The following is a 6,084-nucleotide window of genomic DNA, read 5'->3' on the forward strand; positions in this document are numbered from 1 at the left end:
AGGAAGCTTCCTTAGTACTGCCTGTTGCTACTTGCATTCCAGACAGACTATGAGAAATCATATTGACTTGTTGGGTCAATATTTTATTCTGAGCCAATATGGAATTTAGAGTATTAATCTCAAGAACTCCTTTCTTCTACGTTGTCCCATTATTCACAGGATTTCTTTCAGAAGTGTACATGAATTGGTTATTTGCAACCATTTCAATGAGTTCCTGAGCTTCTACAAGCGTCTTCTTCAGATGAAGAGATCCTCCAGCAGAGCTATCCAATGACATCTTGGATAGTTCAGACAGACCATCATAGAAAATTCCTATGATGCTCCATTCAGAAAGCATGTCAGAAGGACATCTTCTGATTAATTGCTTGTATCTTTCCCAAGCTTCATAGAGGGATTCACCTTCCTTCTGTCTGAAGGTTTGGACTTCCACTCTAAGCTTGCTCAATTTTTGAGGTGGAAAGAACTTTGCCAAGAAGGCATTGACTAGCTTTTCCCAAGAGTTCAGGCTTTCCTTAGGTTGTGAATCCAACCATGTTCTAGCTCTGTCTCTTACAGCAAAAGGAAAAAGCATAAGTCTGTAGACTTCAGGGTCAACCCCATTGGTCTTGACAGTGTCACAGATTTGCAAGAATTCAGCTAAGAACTGATGAGGATCTTCCAATAGAAGTCCATGAAACTTGCAATTCTATTGCATTAGAGAACCTAATTGAGGCTTAAGCTCAAAGTTGTTTGCTCCAATGGCAGGGATTGAGATGCTTCTCCCATAGAAGTTGGGAGTAGGTGCAGTAAAGTTACCAAGCACCTTCCTTGCATTGTTGGCATTGTTGTTTTTGGCTGCCATGGTTTCTTCTTCCTTGAAAAGCTCTGTTAGGCCCTCTAAAGAGAATTGTTCTTTAGCTTCTCTTAGCTTTCCCTTCAAGGTCCTTTCAGGTTCAGGATCAGCTTGAACAAGTATGCCTTTATCTTTGTTCCTGCTTATATGAAAGAGAAGAGAACAAGAAAGTAGGGAATCCTCTGTGTCACAGTATAGAGATTCCTTGAGGTGTCAGAGGAAAAGAAGAATAGAAGGAGGAGGTAGATAGAAGAGAATTCGAACATATAAAGAAGGAGGGAGTTTGAATTGCACCTTGAGGAAGAGTGTTAGTCTTTTAAATAGAAGGATGTGAGAAGAGGGGAAGAATTTTCGAAAATAAAGTAAAAGCTTTTGAAATAATTAAAAGAAATTTTGAAAAATTGATTGATGATTTTCGAAAACTAAAATTGGGAAATAAATTAAGTGATTTTTGAAAAAGATTTTGAAATTAGAAATCAAAAAGATATGATTGAGAGTTAATTTTGAAAAAGATGTGATTGAGAAGATATGATTGAGAAGATATGATTGAAGATCAATTTAAAAAGAGAAAGTTTTAAAATCAAAGTTGATTACTTGACTAACAAGAAATTAAAAGATATGATTCTTAAAATTTAAAATTTGATCCTTTCTTAATAGGCAAGTAACAACTTGAAAATTTTGAAGTAAATCTTTAATTATAACAAGGATTTTCGAAAATTAAAAAAAATGGAAAGAAATTGATTTTGAAGAGATATGATTGAAAAGATGTGATTTGAAAAAGATTTAATTTTGAAAAATTATGAAGATTTGAAAAAAATTTGAATTAAAAACAAAATCTTCCCTCTTGTGTCCTTCTGGCGTTAAACGCCCAGAATGGTGCCCATTCTGGCGTTTAACGCCCAAATCTCTACCTTTTTGGGCGTTAAACGCCCAGCCAGGTACCCTGGCTGACATTTAAATGCCAGTTTTCCTTCTTAACTGGGCGTTTTGAACGCCCAGCTTTTTCTGTTTGATTCCTCTGCTGAATGTTCTGAATCTTCAATTCTCTGTATTATTGATTTGAAAAGACATAGTTTTAAAAAATATTTTTGAATTTTTGATGATGGGAATCAATAAAAATGCAACTAAGATCAAATAAACAATGCATGTAAGACACCAAACTTAAAAGTTTGTATACTAAGGACTATAACAATGTAAAAATGTATGTAAGAAACAACAAAACATACAAAACAAGAGAATCTGAAGATCAGAGCAATGAAATCATCAAGAACAACTTGAAGATCAATGAAGAACAATATGTATAAATTTTCGAAAATTAGAAGGATAAAGACATGCAATTGACACCAAACTTAAAATTAGATAATAGACTCAAACAAGAAACATAAAATAATTTTGGTTTTATGATTTTAAAATTTTTTGTATTTTTTTTCGAAAATTATATAGAAAAGAAAATAAAGAGAATCAAAACTTTTAATAAGAATTCCAGGAATCATGCAATGTTAGTCTAAAGCTTCAGTATAAAAAGGATTAGACATGTTTGGCCAAGCTTCAGCAGGACATTACATTCAGTAGCTAAATTGATGAGAATCAATTAGCTTTTGTGATGGTGGGAACATCACCTTGAAACTCTAGAATTCATTCTTAAAATTCTGAAGAAAAGATACCTAATCTAAGCAACAAGATGAACCGTCAGTTGTCCAAACTTGAACAATCCCCGGCAACGGCGCCAAAAACTTGGTGCGCAAAATTGTGATCATCAACAATGGCGCCAAAGGACTTGGAGCTCTTTAACGTGAATCACACTTTGTCACAATTCCGCACAACTAACCAGCAAGTGCACTGGGTCGTCCAAGTAATAAACCTTACGTGAGTAAGGGTCGATCCCACGGAGATTGTCAGCTTGAAGCAAGCTATGGTCATCTTGTAAATCTCAGTCAGGCAGATTCAAATGGTTATGGAGTTTAAGGTGATGAAAATAAACATAAAATAAAGATAGAGATACTTATGTAATTCATTGGTGGATTTAAGATAAGCGTATGAAGATGCTTTGTTCCTCCTGAACCTCTGCTTTCCTATTGCCTTCTTCCAATCATTCATACTCCTTTCCATGGCAAGCTTTATGTTGGGCATCACCGTTGTCAATTGCTACTTTCCGTTCTTTCAGTGAAAACGTTCCAAATGCGCTGTCACCGCACGGCTAATCATCTGTCGGTTCTCGATCATGTCGGAATAGGATCCATTGATCCTTTTGCGTCTGTCACACGCCCCACAATCGCGAGTTTGAAGCTCGTCACAGTCATCCCTTCCCAGATCCTACTCAGAATACCACAGAAAAGGTTTAGACGTTCCGGATCTCAGGAATGGCCGCCAATAATTCTAGCCTATACCACGAAGGTTCCAATCTTAGATTAGAAACCCAAGAGATACGCATTCAAGCCATTGCTAGTAGAACAGAGGTGGTTGTCAGGCACATGTTCATAGGTGAGAATGATGATGAGTGTCACGGATCATCACATTCATCAAGTTGAAGAACGAATGAATATCTTAGAGAAGAAATAGACTTGAGTTGAATAGAAAAACAAGAGTACTTGTATTAATTCATGAAGAACAGCAGAGCTCCACACCTTAATCTATGGTGTATAGAAACTCCACCGTTGAAAATACATAAGAACAAGGTCTAGACATGGCCGTGAGGCCAGCCCCCAAACATGAAAAGGTCTATCCAAGTATGAGTAAAAGATCAAAATACAATAGCAAAAGGTCCAATTTATAGAAAACTAGTAGCCTAGGGTTACAGGAATAGGTAATTAATGCAGAAATCTTCTTCCGGGCCCACTTGGTGTGTGCTTGAGCTGAGCATTGAAGCTTTCATGTGTAGAGACTTTTCTTGGAGTTAAACGCCAGCTTTTGTGCCAGTTTGGGTGTTTAACTCCAGCTTTTGTGCCAGTTTTGGAGTTAAACGCCAGAATTCTTGAGCTGATTGGAACGCCTGTTTGGGCCATCAAATCTTGGGCAAAGTATGAACTATTATATATTGCTGGAAAGCCCAGGATGTCTAATTTCCAACGCAATTAAGAGCGCATCAATTGGGCTTCTGTAGCTCCAGAAAATCCACTTTAAGTGCAGGGAGGTCAGAATCCAACAGCATCTGCAGTCCTTTTTCAGCCTCTGAATCGGATTTTTGCTCAGGTCCCTCAATTTCAGCCAGAAAATACCTAAAATCACAGAAAAATACACAAACTCATAGTAAAGTCCAGAAGAGTGATTTTTATTTAAAAATATAATAAAAACTAATTAAAATATACTAAAAACATACTAAAAATAATGCCAAAAAGCGTATAAATTATCCGCTCATCAGCTAGTGAGGAGAGTTTTCTAGTTCTTGTGTACTACAAAAGTACGATTAAGAAAAAAAAATACTGATAAGGATCCGTTGAGCGTCTTTATCAAATCTTCGATGAGCCTTTTGATTTTCAGAATACCGTACTACAAAAATTGGAAATGCATGGGATGAAACGGATCGAAAAGCTATACTATCAAATTCCAATTTCTATTGTCCGTGATGGAGTGAAGTTAAACTCGTTTGTGATAGGCAATGACGAAGATTCGCAAGTTTTATTTCACTGTCATTGGCAATTTCCAGAGGTGAGAATCCCTATACAATGGACCAAGCTTGTGGATGTAGTCTCTAGTTTAGGAGAATCGAACTAGAATCATCCATCATTACCAACAACAGTAGTTTCTACTTCAACCCCTATTGTTGGGTCATCATCTGTGCCTGTAATTGCATCTGGGGGAAATTGGATGGCATTTTCGTCTTTCACAGTTGAACTACACTGAGATGAGATTGCAGAATTAGGTACTAACATGAATACTCCTATTATATGATTCCAATTTCTGGAGGAGTTGAATAACCGGATACGGTAGAAGATGTCCTAGGGGATGAGGATGATGTGGAGTTCGCCACGATTACTGATGATAGCGATGATAATTTAGGGAGGACTATTCCCGCTAGAGTTTGTGGAACATCGCATAACGACCCACATTTTTAGAAAATCTAAATATAAATAAGTTATAATTTATTTTATCAATTGGAGCTCCTTATTTTTAGAAACTAATTTACTAAGAATAATTAAATTAATTTTATGATTATTAAAGTTTAACTTAATTATGATTTATCCTATTAATTTTAACTATTTTTTAAAAATTATTTTATTAGACAAAATTAAATTAATTTTTATAATTATTATTATCATTTAAATTTAGATAAACTAAGGTTATTATATAATTTTTTTATAATAAAATATTTTACATACTTAATTTTATTATAACTAAAGTTTAAATAAATTAGAATTTTAATATAATTTTCATTATAACAAGATATTTCGAGAAAGGATAAAATTATTATTATTATTATTATTATTTATTTAATCCGTTTTGATTAAAATAAAATATAGTTAATATTATTATTATTAAGTTCAAAATTTGTCGGTATGAGTAAATATCGGTACTTTTCGATGAATTTAATTTTGCTAATATTTTATCGTATATCTTTTATCATTATGTTACTAATGTCATTTATATTAGTAACTCATATATTATTACTTGTGTTTTAATATATCCAATTTTTATAAGTATTCATTTAAGATATTTATAACTTGAATTGTTAACTTAATGACACGTGGCCCCTTTTGAAACGTGCTTCCCCTTCATTAAGACATTATCATCATCATTCTTTCTTATCTTTATTTTAGTCTAACCGAATCAAAAAAATTGTGCTCTCCCTTCGTTAACACAACATCATCATCATTCTTTATTATCTTCATTTCATTCAAACGAACCAAGGAAAGGAAGAAAAGACACAAAGAGCCATGAGTGAGAGAGAACGAGATGTCATGGCACCATAAACTTTTGACGTTCAATTTTTTGAGTTCCGTAACTCTAATAAAAATCTAATATGATATAAGTGTTTGTATTTTTCTACTCTTCATATTGACATCACTTTTGTTCGAGAGAAACTGCCATCGAGCTGCCGTGAGAAGAGTCAGATGAGATAGAGAGAGGACGTGATGGAGAAGAGATGCGATGGAGAAGAGAGAAATGTGTGGTGGTTTCCTTCACCGCCGTTGCAGCCACCGGAGCTGTTAGGAACCGCCGACGTTGCAATTTGAGGCTGATCGGAAGAATGGAGGTCACGGTGGCGCTGGTGCGTGTGATAACAAGCGGCTGGATTGCAGCTAAAGCTCTCTGCC

General features: G+C 35.0%; 1 non-coding gene across 1 annotated transcript; it reads left to right on the top strand.

Annotated features, from left to right (window-relative positions):
* Positions 1-331: 331 nt before the first annotated feature.
* Positions 332-439, top strand: LOC148565167 (small nucleolar RNA R71). The gene has a single exon (XR_015884003.1). It is a non-coding gene; the product is annotated as a small nucleolar RNA R71 (small nucleolar RNA).
* Positions 440-6,084: the final 5,645 nt, after the last annotated feature.

Source organism: Arachis ipaensis, chromosome B5, assembly GCF_059453495.1.
Source record: "Arachis ipaensis isolate K30076 ecotype BB chromosome B5, ASM5945349v1, whole genome shotgun sequence".
In the NCBI taxonomy this organism is placed as follows: Eukaryota; Viridiplantae; Streptophyta; class Magnoliopsida; order Fabales; family Fabaceae; genus Arachis; species Arachis ipaensis.